Genomic DNA, 14,584 nt, shown 5'->3' with positions numbered 1-14,584 from the left:
CCTACTGGGAACAGGCCATGCACCCAAATCCCAGGATGGCTGGTTTGGACAATAACCCATGAGGACTCTTTCTCATCACACTTCTCCCCTTCTCCCAGGCGGACTCAGTTTCTGCTTTCTCTTGCCTGAACCTTTGTGGATTTCCCTATTCGACGGCAATTTCTACCCCTAAAGCTACCGAAAAGCCCTTGTCCCTTGGGCCCCACCTCCTAGCTTTACACTCTGTCCTGTCCTAGAACTAACTAGAAACAGGTGTGAGGATGGTGGCCCCTCCTCTGGCCACTGCCCTTCAGCTCTTCCTCTCCTCCACACGGATCCCACGGTCAGCCAGGTTGATTACACTGCAGCCTGCTGCTGCTGCTAAGTCACTTCAGTCGTGTCCGACTCTGTGCGACCCCACAGACAGCAGCCCACCAGGCTCCCCCGTCCCTGGGATTCTCCAGTCAAGAACACTGGAGTGGGTGGCCATTTCCTTCTCCAATGCATGAAAGTGAAAAGTGAAAGTGAAGTCATTCAGTCATGTCCGACTCTTAGTGACCCCATCAACTGCAGCCTAACAGGCTCCTCCACCCATGGGATTTTCCAGGCAATAGTACTGGAGTGGGTTGCCATTGCCTTCTCCACACCACAGCCTAGCTAGGCATTACTATTACACACGTGTGAATCTTTGCACACATGTAGGTATGACGGACGTGTATGCATGTGGGTGGGTATATCTGCATACAAAGGTAGCTGTGTATATATTTGTGTGTGTGTGTGTGTGTGTGTGTGTGTGTGTGTGTATACGTCCCACCTCCTCGCTGGGAAGCAAATAATATTTTTACACTGTCTACAGGCGGACTTTTCAGATGGCGCTAGTGGTAAAGAACCTGCCTGCTAAGGCAGGAGATGTAGGAGACATGGGTTTGATCCCTGAGAAGGGAAGATCCCTTGGAAAAGGACATGGCAACCTATTCCAGTATGCTTGCCTGAGGAATCCGCAAGGACAGAGGAGCCTGGCATGCTACAGTCCACAGATTCACCAACAGGTGGACACGACTGAAGTGACTTAGCACGCACGCACACGTGGACACAGGGTGGGAAGGGGAGGATGGGGAAGACTGGGAGATTAGGGTTGATCCACATACAGTACCATGTCTAAAACGGATGAGATGCTTGGATGGCATCACCAACTCCAAGGACGTGAGTCTGCACAAACCCCGGGCGAGGCTGAAGCACAGGGAGGCCTGGTGTGCTGCAGTCCGCGGGGTCGCAGTCAGACACGACTAAGTGGATGAAAGGCAAGATGTGCACAGAAGCGCCAGCTAGTGGGAACCTACTGTAAAATACAGGGGGCCCAGCTTGGTGCTCTGTGATGACCTAGAGGGCAGGATAGAGGGGTGGGTGGGAGGCCCATCAGGGAGGGGGTATTGTACACAGACAGCTGATTCAGGGTGTTGTACAGTGGATACTAACACAACATCGTAAAGCAATTACACTCCAATAAATAAAGAATGCATCTGGCACATTAAAAAAAAAAAGGTGTCTACATGAGTGTGTCCTTAGAAAAGGGTTAGATTAGCAGATATGGTTTGAAATCAGAAAAAAAAAAAATGTCATCAGTGAAATGGTGAACTCTAGAACTACTGTTCTTTGCAGCCAGCTGTCACCGTTTCAAATGCCCCTGTTTTGGCAACATGACTATTAAATGAAGGGCTTTATTTTCCAACTAAACATTCAGAAAACAAAGATCATGGCATCCGGTCCCATCACTTCATGGGAAATAGATGGGCAAACAGTGGAAACAGTGTCAGACTTTATTTTGGGGGGCTCCAAAATCACTGCAGATGGTGACTGCAGCCATGAAATTAAAAGATGCTTACTCCGTGGAAGGAAAGTTATGACCAATCTAGATAGCATATTCAAAGCAGAGACATTACTTCGCCGACTAAGGTCTGTCTAGTCAGGCTATGGTTTTTCCAGTAGTCATGTATGGATGTGAGAGTTGGACCGTGAAGGCTAAGCACCGAAGAATTTAGGCTTTTGAACTGTGGTGTTGGAGAAGACTCTTAAGAGTCCCTTGGACTGCAAGGAGATCCAACCAGTCCATTCTAAAGGAGATCAACCCTGGGATTTCTTTGGAAGGAATGATGCTAAAGCTGAAGCTCCAGTACTTTGGCCACCTCACGCAAAGAGCTGACTCATTGGAAAAGACTCTGATGCTGGGAAGGATTGGGGGCAGGAGGAGAAGGGGACGACAGAGGATGAGATGGCTGGATGGCATCAGTGACTCGATGGACGTGAATCTGAGTGAACTCCGGGAGTTGGTGGTGCACAGGGAGGCCTGGCGTGCTGCGATTCATGGGGTCACCAAGAGTCGGACACAACTGAGCGACTGAACTGAAACATTTCTAAAAGTCTGTCAAATTTATTTTCAAAGCAAACATAAGGAAACACCTAAACAAAGACACCACCTCACAAGGACATGGGTTGCATGAAAGAAAGAAAAGGTTCCTAAGGAGAAATAAATAAATGATGCTATACACGGCGCTTTTTTATGAGTTTCCAGAAACACTCGGGAAAAAAGCGGAAACCAGTGTTGAGGTGTCAACCAAGCTCACCGGTGTCAGACGTCCCACAGAACCCCCACGTGCCTGTGCACGCATCATGTGAGAAGCAGAGTTAGAAATGTTCGTTATCACGATGACCACGGTTCACGCGGGGAATCGGAGAACTGTGAGACGCACGTGAAAACGTACAGAGCGCGCTGGTTGCAGAGAAATTAAACAAGGCGGGGGGGTGGGAAGGAGAAGCCATTTACAGGAAAAACAGAGTTGGAGGCACACGGCGGACCTGTGTTCTCATCCAGCAAGAGAACCGGAAGTAAATTACAAAGCTGCAGGCGGCGTGGCAATAAGGCACCACGGAAAACAGCGTTTCCTTGGAAAGAATTCATGGTCTTGGAGAAGGAAATGAAGCCGAGGTATTCAGCTTTGAGACAGAAGAGTATTTCATGCAGAAACATCTGTTACAAAGCAGGCAGATATGAAAAAGAAACGAAGGTGAGCTACGCTACCTACCTGTCAGCAGCGTTGTTCTCTCTCAAGAGTTTGTTGTTGTTGTTATCTGTACTAAGTACTCAGCATCTCAACAGTAACAGGATAAGGAGGCAGAACAAATGACCTGACTCCAGGTGGTGCCAGGGGTAAAGAATCCACCTGCCAGTACAGAGATGAGGGTTTGACCCTGGGTCGAGAAGATCCCCCGGAGAAGGACGCGGCAACAACCCACTCCAGTTTCCTTGCTGGGAAAACCCCTTGGACAGAGGAGCCTGGCAGGCCCTAATCCACAACCGAGCGACTGAGGAGACAACAGTTCGCAACTGAGCCGGGGGCGAAGTGGCTCACATGTTGGTAGGAACCCCACGTAAATATTTGCAGGAAGATGTCCACCCACGAAGATTACGTTTGGCTTCTAGCTCTTCAGCCAGGCCCCCAGACTCCTGTCCCAGTTTCTACGAAATGGAGAACTGGATCTTAGGCACACGTTTCAGTCTCCTGCACAGGCTTCAGGTCTGAGGAGTGCAGCGTGGCGTGCTAGAACAGTCCTCCCTGCAAAGGGAGGCCCGCTCTGTCCACCTGAAGGGCTGAGACGAGACCCAGGGCCCTGCGGAGCAGAAAGCAGCTGGGGCACTCTCTGAGACGGGGAGGTGCCCTGCACACAGGAGCAGCCTCTCCTTTCAACTCTGAGTTTGCTTCTCTCGAGAAAAAGGCACGTGCGTACTAAGTCGCTTCAGTCGTGTCCGACTCTTTGTGACCCGGGGACTGTGGCCCGCCAGGCTCCTCTGCCCATGGGATTCTCCAGGCAAGAACACTGGAGCGGGTTGCCGTGCCCTCCTCCAGGGGATCTTCTTGACCCAGGGATCGAATCTGCATTTCTTAAGTCTCCTGCATTGGCAGGCGGGTTCCTTACCACTAGTGCCCAAAGAAAAAGGTATTCAACTGCAGTTCCTAAAGCTTCCTATTGTAGGGAGCATGTTAATGAACAATAGGGCAAAAACCTCATGACCGGGTGAGCACAGGTCTGAGAAGGCACCGAAGGAAAAAGACGAGCAGCAGAAGGCAGAGGAAAACGAGGGGGGAGGGCTGGGTACGGACAGAAGACGAAGAGAAGAAGGAAGAATATTAGGAATCAGCGTGGGAGTCCCCTGCAGGTCCAGTAACTAAGACTGCATTCCCACGGCAGGCGGCCCAGGTTCAGTCCCTACGCAGGGAACCAGAACTCGCAAGCCACAACTGGTCCCCTGGATAAACTAGAACTGGACAACAGAACCACCTACTCCCAAAATACGTCTTTTTTTTGCTGTCGTCCTTGGGAATTCCGTGGTGGTTCACATGGTAAAGAGTCTGCCTGCAATGTGGGAGACCCGAGTTTCGATCCCCAGTTTGGGAAGATCCCCTGGAGAAGGGAAAGGCAACCCAGCCCAGGGTTCTTGCCTGGAGAATCCCATGGACAGAGGAGGCTGGCAGGCAACAGTCAAAACCACCTACTCCAAAAATACATCTTTTTTGCTTTTTTTAGATAAAAAAAATATACAGAAGAACCAAAATATAGAAATAATGCAACTAATGTGAAGAGCTGGCTCCTTGGAAAAGACCCTGATGCTGGGAAAGACTGAAGGCGGGAGGAGAAGGGGACGACAGAGGATGAGATGGTTGGACGGCATCACCCACTCGATGGACATGAGTTTGAGTAAACTCCGGGAGATGGTGAAGGACAGGGAGGCCTGGCGTGCTGCAGTCCATGGGGTCGTAAAGAGGCGGACACAACTGAGCGACTGAACTGAGCTGAATACAGCAAACAATATTGAGATGAAACGTACTAGACAACTAACACTTCTTTCACTGCAGCTTACGCACAATATATTATTGTGAAACACTCATACTGCTTGTCCAAGGTTATTCACATGCTCAAGTCGCTCCTGTTTTTCGAAAACCAGAAATACATAATCATCGTGATGCAAGTCATATGAAAAAGTCACTGCTTTTGGTAAGCTTCCCTGGTGGCTCAGATGGTAAAGCATCTGCCTACAATGCAGGAGAGCCGGGTTTGATCCCTGGGTTGGGAAGATCCCCCGGAGAAGGAAATAGCAACCCACTCCAGTACTGTCGCCTTGAAAATCCCATGGATGGAGGAACCTGGTAGGCTACAGTCCATGAGGTCACAGAGATTCGGACACGACTGACTTTACTTTCGGTAAGCTATGAAACGAGTTATTTGCAAGATTTCCTTTACAAGGGATGGGGGAGGAGAATGGATACGAAGCCCCCTCCTTTAAGCAGAAAAGCAGAAAAAAAGAGCTCTGGGAAAAAAAAAAAAAAAAAAGGCTAGGTGCGGTGGTCAACCCTGCCGCAGGTATTGCCCAGGGCTAATTCCAGGGAGAGCTCCCTCTACAGTCTCCTTAGGGATTGCAACATAATTCCAAATTTCTTTTTTTTAATGTTGATGTTTTGGAAATCAGGGAGCTAAGTGCATGCTGGGTTTGTGTGTGTGTGTGTGTGGCAGGAGAGGGGTGGGTAGGAAGGGAGGGGCACATTTCCTAAAGTCAAAAGTTGCCAGGTGGGCCTTGAATCATCTGCCACTTTTGAGTCCCAAACGGAAGACTGTCATTCATCTTGTAATCAGAGCACAACACCTCAGTGATGTACAAATGATAACGAGATTAAAGGCAGTGATTTATCCTTGGAGGGAAAAACCCCCAAAGTGGTCTGCACACATAGCGAGCTGCAGAGGCATAGAAGCTGGCGTGGGTATAAAACTTGCCTAGTCCCACCGCACCTGTATACCCTTATCAATCTCTGCATTAAGCCGGCACGAAGACAATATCCCTTTTGATTAGCAAGCAGAGCTGGTGTCCTGGGGCCGCCTGGTGCTTTATGGATAGGCACAACTCAACTCAGCCAGGTGGTTTATGGTTCCCTTGAATGCACACAGGAAAACCAGAAGCTGCTTGGTATTACGAAAAGCACCACCTGCGTGGGAGTCCAATTCGACACACAGCTCTTTTTTTTTTTTTTGACCACGTAGGTGATGCAATGCCCAGAAACGGATACCTTTATGTACTAAAGACACACTGAAAATCTAACGGACTCGGGAAGGCTTAGAGTTCTCTTATCTTGGGGGTGACGATTCAGCTGTCACAGATGAGCATTCGAAGCAGGTGTTAGCTGTAACCTCAAGGAAGCGAAGCCGTTAATGGTGATTGACGGGAACATCTTCCATCTTTGATTTCACTCTGACCAATTTCAAGAGAAACATTTCACTTTCCGAGAGCTGCACTAGTTAGTGACTGGCTCATTCCAGGACGATATGCCCACGGGTGAGGAGAAATGCTTGATTACTATTATTACAGAAATGTGCTAGGACTTCGCTGATGGTCCAGTGGCTAAGACTCTGCATTCCCAATGCAGGGGACTGGGGTTAGATTCCCGGTCAGGAAACCAGGTCCCATACATGCCACAAGTAAAATTTCATGTGCAGCAACTAATAAATAAGATCCCATGTGTGGTAAATAAAGACCCAGTACAGCCAAAACAAATTTTAAAAAAGGGCCCACATCCATGGACTCACAGCTGTACTGAAGAGAGACTTCCTGTGTATCCCCTAAAAGCCAGCCTACTGGCTGAGAAGTATCTGAGTTATTCTGGGGTGTGTACAGTCTGGGCTATGCAGACCTTAATGACAAATCAGATGTGACCTTGGCTGAGAAAGTCTCAACCAAGAAGACACCAAAAAGACCTGTCAGAATCAACTACACGTCAGATTTGTTGTTGTTGTTGTTGCTGGGTCGCTCGGTCATGTCCGACTCTTTGTGATCCCACAGACTGTAGCCCACCAGGCTCCTCCGTCAATGGGATTCTCCAGGCAAGAATACTGGAGTAGGTTGCCATTTCCTTCTCCAGATCTTTCCAGCCCAGGGATCGAACCCAGGTCTCCCGCATTGGAGGCAGACGCTTTAACCTCTGAGCCATTACCCAAACTCATGTCCATTGAGTTGGTGATACCATCCAACTGTCTCATCCTCTGTCACCCCCTTCTCTTCCCACCTTCAATCTTTCCCAGCATCAGGGTCTTTCCCAATGAGTCAGCTCTTCACATCAGATGGCCAAAGTACTGGAGCTTCAGTTTCAGCATCAATCCTTCCAATGACTATTCAGGACTTATTTACTTTAGGATTGACTGGTTTGATCTCCTTGTTTGTCCAAGGGACTCTCAAGAGTCTTCTCCAACAACACAGTTCAAAAGCATCAGTTCTTTAGCGCTCAGATTTCTGGGTCAACATCAAATTTTCTTTTGGACAAAGGTCTCATAAATATTGTCATCAGGCATGTCATACCCAGCAGGTCCACACTGCCCTGCATGATACTCAGAGAAGTAGAACCGAGACAGTTGGTAAAGCTGTTGATCTGTTTCCAAAATTTAATTCCCTAAGTAACAATTGCTACCATTCATGAGAAGGCACTTTCGGGAACTGAAACAGTGATGACATGTGCCCTACATGCATGAATCAGAGATGAGAGACTTCAGGACTGTGAAACTTAGGTGGGCCACATGGAAACACAGTATAGTTCTATTGTAAACAACTTTTACTATCACAGCAAAAGTAAGAAATTCTCTTAGCTTGGGGACTTCCCTGGGGGTCCAGTGGGTAAGATTCTCAATGCAGGGGATACGGGTTCAATCCCTGGTCAGGGAACTAAGATCCAACATGCCTTGCACGGTGCAGCCAAAAAATAAAATCAATTTTAAAAGAAGACTTTAACAGAAGAGAAATTCTCTCATCTTAAGACTCTTAAGAAGCATGCTTACTCATATGGTGTTGAACATGACTGCAAAGCAACCCTTGAAAGCCCAAGGAGGGCATTCTGCTCAATTCCCTTTGGAAGGAAAATAGCCCCCTCAAGTCTTAATTCCTCCTCAGCAGTGCGTTCAGCTGCTCAGTCACCTCTGACTGTTTGTGACCCCAAGACTGTAGCCCGCCAGGCTCCTCTGTCCATGGGATTCTCCAGGCAAGAACACTGGAGTGGGTTGCCATGCCCTTCTCCAGGGGCTCTTCCCAACCCAGGGACTGAACCCCCATCTCCTGTATTGGCTGGCAGATTCTTTACCATCTGAGCCACCAGAGGATGGCATAATTTATCATCCAGACCAGGACACCCGAGAGAGGAAGGGGGTGGGCTTATCGGCTGGGACCTGGGCAGGGGGTGTCGGCTGTAACCATTCTGGGTAAACAAGAGGCTACCATGATTACTGATGAGATGGTTGGATGGCATCACCGCCTCAATGGATGTGAGTGTGAGTAAACTCTGGGAGTTGGTGATGGACAGGCAGGCCTGGCGTGCTGCAGTCCGTGGGGTCGCAAAGAGTCGGACACGTCTGAGCGACTGAACTGAACCATGATTACTAGAAAGAAGGTTGTGAGTTCTGTTCAGCCATTCTTGCCCCCAACTACGCAGTAGAATCATCGTGGGTGAACACACACAAGTGTGCCCATGCATACACACACTATGCTTGTGTGTGTATATGTGCTTTACCAATACTACATCGGCATACACACATTTACATGTACAAACACATATGCTTATGTGTATACTGAGCTGTCTAAGCTCTACTCCAGACCAGTGAAATGAGATTTCTGAAACTGGAATGAATCTTGAGCATCGATTTTTAAAAGGTTCCCCCAGGCGATATAAATAGGCAATGCAACAGGGAACCATTGACCTGGACATCCTCCAAAGACCTTCCAGCTCTCTAAACTCTGGGATCCTTCCTGAGCATGAAGCTCTCTCACCTTTGCTATGGTCAACTGCAAACTACTCTCCTTTCCAGAACACAAAAAATTTCACAGCAGCACAATAATAACCAACAGTACAGTAATAACCAATGTGTATTTACGAAGAGTTTACACTTTACCAAAACATTTTCCCTTTACAAAAACACTCTTTCAACAGTATCTTTTCTTCTTTGCATTAACTCTATGAGAAAGTTAGGTTGGTTATTACGATTATTGACTTTCTACGGGTGAAGATATTCGGCTTTCAGAGATGATGACGCACACAGGCACCAGGCATCTCACACGAAGAGCGTATAGAGTAATCACGCCCACATCTTGATTAGAAACGTGGAGGTTAGGAGCACACGCCTGGGGATCCCCATCACATGGGTCTGGATTTCACATCTGTCATTCACTGGCTTGATAAACTGGGGCAAGTTACTTAACCTCTGCAGGTATCATCTCTAAAATTAAAAAACACAGATACTTGCTCTGCAGCAGTGGTACAAATATTGCGTCACATTTCACAGGGCAAACCTCCGCAGCAGGTCCAAAAAATAGTAACAATGTTATTACTGTTGCTGTTATTACCATGACTCCCTTCACCGCCTGCTTTTACTGCTATAATTCCCCCTCCTCCTCCTCCCCTCCCCCTCCTTCCCCCACCAGAACTAATAATAACATTCAGTGCCACAGGCAGAGCCCTTCAGAGAGACAAGATTGATCACCGTAAAACCCCCTTAGCTAATCCTTACCCGCCTCTCACACATGCTCCCCCAAAACCAGAAGGCAATGTGAGTCATCCTCAGAGAAGACGCTCTGTGCAAGTGGACACCCCAGACGTGGGTCCGTGTTGAACCCTGGACGTGTCTGGTACAAAGGGCAAACGATCAGACTCTACGCAGATGCTCAGCTGGATTCGGAACCCAGAGGAGAGAGGCCTCAGATGCGCAGCTCACATCTGCCTTCGAGGAAGAACCTGTGTCCCGACCTGTGCAGCAAGGAGCACACTGGGCTACGGGCCTCCAGCGGCAGCCCCTGGGGTCTGCGCCCGGGTTTCTGGAGGCTGCACTCTTTGAGGGAGCTCCCCAGCCAGAGGTAGACCAGGCTCAGCAGTACATGGGTCTGGTCATGTCTGCCCTGGAGCTGCCCTTGGACCAGCATTGCAGCCTGTGGTTCTTCCCCCCATTTCTCCTCCATCCCTCCTTCACAATATCAGATTATACTGCTTGGTAGAGGCTCCTCAGTGAAAATATCACAAAACACCCCCATACATGTCAAACAACCCTGTCAAGGACAGCCGGTGGTACCTTACTCAACTGAGACACCGTGAAAACGATACAAAATGTTTTGTTTCAAACTGTATTACTGCATCACTTTCTAAGAGTTTATTCGGAAGGTTTTATAGAGCTACAAAATATATCTGACTTGTCCCTCTTCCTGATGAAGTGCCTGCAGCGTGAGGCTGAAAAAAAGTGATTATAGATCATGTTCTATTCATGTCATCTTTGTTGTGCAAATTAAATTTGTTATGCCACATTAGCTCGAAGATATGAATATTTTAATAATGCTAGATCTATAAATTGCAAGGAAAATGAGTTAGAATTTTAAAATATACTCAGTTCCAAGGAACTGGATTTCTTGAGGATACATTTTTCATCTAGAGAGGAAAGGTACTCTAAATTACTGCATTTCCAAAGGAACCATTTAATTTCACTCTCATTTTGATAATTCAGGTTTTTATACATACTGAAAACATTAAAAATAATCAAAACCATTCAAATGGTAGTTGGATCCAGTAATCTAAGTGTTCTCAATGTTAAGATTATTATGTATAAGATTATTATAGTTAAGGATAACAATAAAATAGTTACTATGTGACCAAAGGTATTGTACACTCTTTGTATATATTAACTTATCTGGATTCAGAACTATTTAAAATTTTAAGCATAATAATATCTTCTTATACATATTAACAATTTATCGATTATTTGCCTGGTAAATTAAATATTTCTAGTGTTAATATTGTTATGGTAAAAAACAATGTCAGTGCAATAGTGAAACGGTTCTATGTGACAGAATTCTAGGCTCCTTATATATATTAACTCACTCAGCCTCACACACATTCTATAATTTAGGTGTTAATTACATTATGTTATCCATAATGTATAATGTAAGGAACTAAAAAAACAGAGAGGTTAAGTAACCTTCCCAAGGTCACACAGCTATATGTGGCACTTCCTGGATTTGAACCAAACAGTCTGCATGAATGAGGAGAAACAAATGCTGACTTACCTTAAGCCACACCCATTAAACTTTCCCTGTGAGTGTGTCTGTGTGTAAACATATCACTGTATGCGAACTGAGTTACTTTACATCACACTGATGTGACTTAAATGCACCTGAATTTTAAAATCCGAATTTGTATGGTCCTTGCTGAGTACTCACCCTGAATATCAGAAGCACGTTCAGTGGGCTTTGGCAGCCTGCCCCTCTTGTCCAAGGGAGTCTCTCCTCTCTGAAGAGTGCCTGGAAATGATACAGAGTGAGAAACGCTGCTGGCAAAGCCGGCTCAGCACGCAGGCCTGTCTGCTTTTAGGCCAGAAACAGAAGTTTGCAGGTGTATATCAATCATTTTGTCAGACCTGTTGCGCAGTCAGTTAGCAGGAAACAGTCACTGAGCGCCTACTGTATGCCGTTCCCTCTACCAAATCCCAGAGCTTTTGAAAGGTTAAGCGGGGCGACTTCCCTGGCGGCCCAGTGATTCTGCCTGCCAATGCAGGCAACACGGGCTCGATTCCTGGTCTGGGAGATTCCACCTGCCGCGGGGCAGCTAAGCCCGTGAGTCACAGCTACTGAAGCCTGTGCGCCTGAAGCCCGCGCTTCGCGCCAAGAGAAGCCACCGCGATGAGCAGCCTGCCAGCAAAGAGGAGCCCCTGCTAGCCACAGCCAGAGAAAGAAGCCGGCCAAGGCCCAGCACAGTCAGAAAGAATAAATAAAATGGCAAAACGGAAGGTTCCAGTATGACTCTAACACCGTGCTGAACTAGCAGTACTCGTATGAAAAGAATCCGATTTATATGATATATTTATCATTCGGCCCTCTAAGGAACAGTCAATAAAATACCCTAGACTTTTGAGGATGATTCCAAGAGCACCATGCTTTTACGGTTACTATGACACAGTTCTGACAATGTCCTTTTTCTCCCAGTGTTACTGAGACATGATTAGTATACAGCACTGTGTAAGTTTCAGATGGAGAACATAATAATTTGACTTATACACGTCATGAAATGACCACGTAGTTGATTAACACTGTTGTGTTAGGTTTAGGTTTACAGCAAACTGATTCAGTTCTGCACACACAGGTATCTATTGTGTTTCAAATTCTTTTCCCATTTAGGTTGTTACATAATACTGAGCAGAGTTCCCTGTGCTGTCCAGCAGGTCCTTGCTGATTCTCGATGTTAAACACAGCAGTGTGTCCATGTCCATCCCAGACTCCCTGACTATCCTTTCCCCCATCGTCCCCCCTGGTGACCATAAGGTTTATTACAGAGGATTGAGCAGAGTTCCCTGTGCTGGACAGCAGGTCCTTGCTGGTTCTCCATGTTAAATACAGCAGTGTGTCCATGTCCATCCCAAACTCCCTAACCATCCCTTCCCCCACCCTTACCCCCTGGAACCATAAGGTTATTACAGAGGATTGAACAGAGTTCCCTGTGCTGTCCAGCAGGTCCTTGCTTGTTCTCCATGTTAAATACAGCAGTGTGTCCATGTCCATCCCAGACTCCCTGACTATCCCTTCCCCTATCCTCCTCTCTGGTGACCATAAGGTTATTAGAGTATTGAGCAGAGTTCCCTGTGCTGGACAACAGGTCCTTGCTGGTTCTCCATGTTAAATACAGCCGTGTGTCCATGTCCGTCCCTAACTTCCTGACTATTGTTTCCCCCATCCTTCCCCCCAAGCTCCCGATGCATCCACACAACCACACGTTCATTCTCTAAGTGTATGTCTGTTTCTGTTTTGTAAACAGACAGTTCATCTGTATCATTTCTCTTTAGATTCCACGTATAAGCAGTATTATATGCTATTTCTCTTTGTCTGACTGACTTCACTCAGCATGACAATCTCTCGCACCACCCACGCTGTTGCAAATGGAACTACTGATAATGAATGAACTTTTAAAACTCTTTACTCATACTCTGGAATACCACTGGCCTGGATTCAGCTTAGGAGTCTTTTTTTTAGTTCTACTAGTTCATTGCTACCAACCCATCTCCCTCCACCCTCATGCATGTAACCCCATGGACTGCAGCCCACCAGGCTCCTCTGTCCATGGACTTTTCCCGGCAAGAATACAGGAGTGGGTTGCCATTTCCTTCTCCAGGGAGTCATGCTGTTTTAACAAGTGACCTGACGCCAGGGACTAGGTTGGGTAGGATTTCACATCGTCAGTGCCAACTTAAGGCTTACACCTCTGTCTTGCAATGGCTGGGTGCCATCTTTCTTCCTCATGAGACTCTAGCCTACCTGCCTCATTCATCATTACACCCATGAGCCTGGGAAAATGTCAAACCCAGAGCACTCACAGGCGACACTGCTGAATAAATACATTCATAGGTGAAGGAGACAGTTAATCAGCTCTTAACAGGACTGTGTTGAATAAAATACTTATTTGAAAGTATGAGGTCTGATGGGTGTATTAAAAAAAAAAACTTTACCATATTACTTAATAGATAGCCTTGATCTTTGTGTATTTAGTACTTCTAACACTGATAACCATGGTAAGCCATAATTTATCAGTTTATTAAGACACAGCTTCAGACAGCATGGTTGTAAAAGCTGGGGGGAAGACCTCATTTAGGTGGTGAGAAAGCCTAGCAAATAATTAAACCTCCATATCTAATATACTCTTTCTCTTCTTCACATCATTCACAAGCAGACACTACTACGTGTTGATATGATGTTCACGAGTCTAGATTAGTGATAAGATGTCTGGAAACGAGATACACAAAAAGGAGTCTTATATACACTTACTATTAGGTCATTGACTGTATAATCAATCAAGTTACTGGCAGCTATTAGGTTGAAGGTGTCAGTTACTCACTTGTGTCGACTCTTTGAGACCCCACGAACTGTACCCCACCAGGCTTCTCCACCTGTCCATGGGCTTCTCCAGCCAAGAGTACTGGAGTGGGTTGCCATTTCCTTCTCCAGGGGATCTTCTCGACCCAGCGATTGAATCTACGTCTCTTGCATTGCCAGGCTGATTCTTTACCACTGAGCCACCAGGAAGTTATTAGCTTAGATGATCTCATATTGATGGCTTTTTATATAATGTTTTGTACCAAGTTTGAGATAGAAATCTCTATAAAGTATATATTCCATCTACCTATGAGTGTATGGTATATATACTCACATAGATTAATTTTACATGGGGAGTCAATATTTTCTCTAAATTTGTATCTCTATTCTCTAAATACTTCATGAAGAATGCGTGTTTGTTTACAAAGAAGAAAAATATTTTATTTCTTAAAATGTAAACTCTTACAGGAGTACAAATAACTCACACTTCTTTTGTGAAATAATGATGCTGTCTTGAGAAAGCTGAGCACCGAAGAATTGATGCTTTTGAACTGTAGTGTTGCAGAAGACTCTTGAGAGTCCCTTGGACTGCAAGGAGATCCAACCAGACAATCCTACAGGAAATCAGTCCTAAATATTCACTGAAAGGACTGATGTTGAAGCTGCAGCTCCAATACTTTGGCC

General features: G+C 46.3%; 1 protein-coding gene across 43 annotated transcripts in view; it reads right to left on the bottom strand.

The window, feature by feature from the left end:
- The window catches only part of LOC138431407 (uncharacterized), a 332,640-nt gene that overhangs the window by 302,102 nt on the left and 15,954 nt on the right, over positions 1 to 14,584 (bottom strand). For 41 of the 43 annotated variants that reach the window (XR_011446051.1, XR_011446038.1, XR_011446041.1 and 38 more), the window contains one exon: positions 11,261 to 11,341. The gene's annotated coding sequence lies outside the window, so the exon portion shown is untranslated. Of the gene's footprint in view, positions 1 to 8,908; positions 9,277 to 9,567; positions 9,804 to 11,260; positions 11,342 to 14,584 lie in introns of those variants that run through there. The other 2 variants (XR_011446027.1, XR_011446036.1) reach the window with 2 other exon arrangements.

The sequence above is a fragment of the Ovis canadensis genome, chromosome Y, assembly GCF_042477335.2.
Source record: "Ovis canadensis isolate MfBH-ARS-UI-01 breed Bighorn chromosome Y, ARS-UI_OviCan_v2, whole genome shotgun sequence".
NCBI classification, from domain to species: domain Eukaryota; kingdom Metazoa; phylum Chordata; class Mammalia; order Artiodactyla; family Bovidae; genus Ovis; species Ovis canadensis.
The sequence above is the reverse complement of the archived record's forward strand: the minus strand, read 5'-3'. Positions and strand labels throughout refer to the sequence as shown.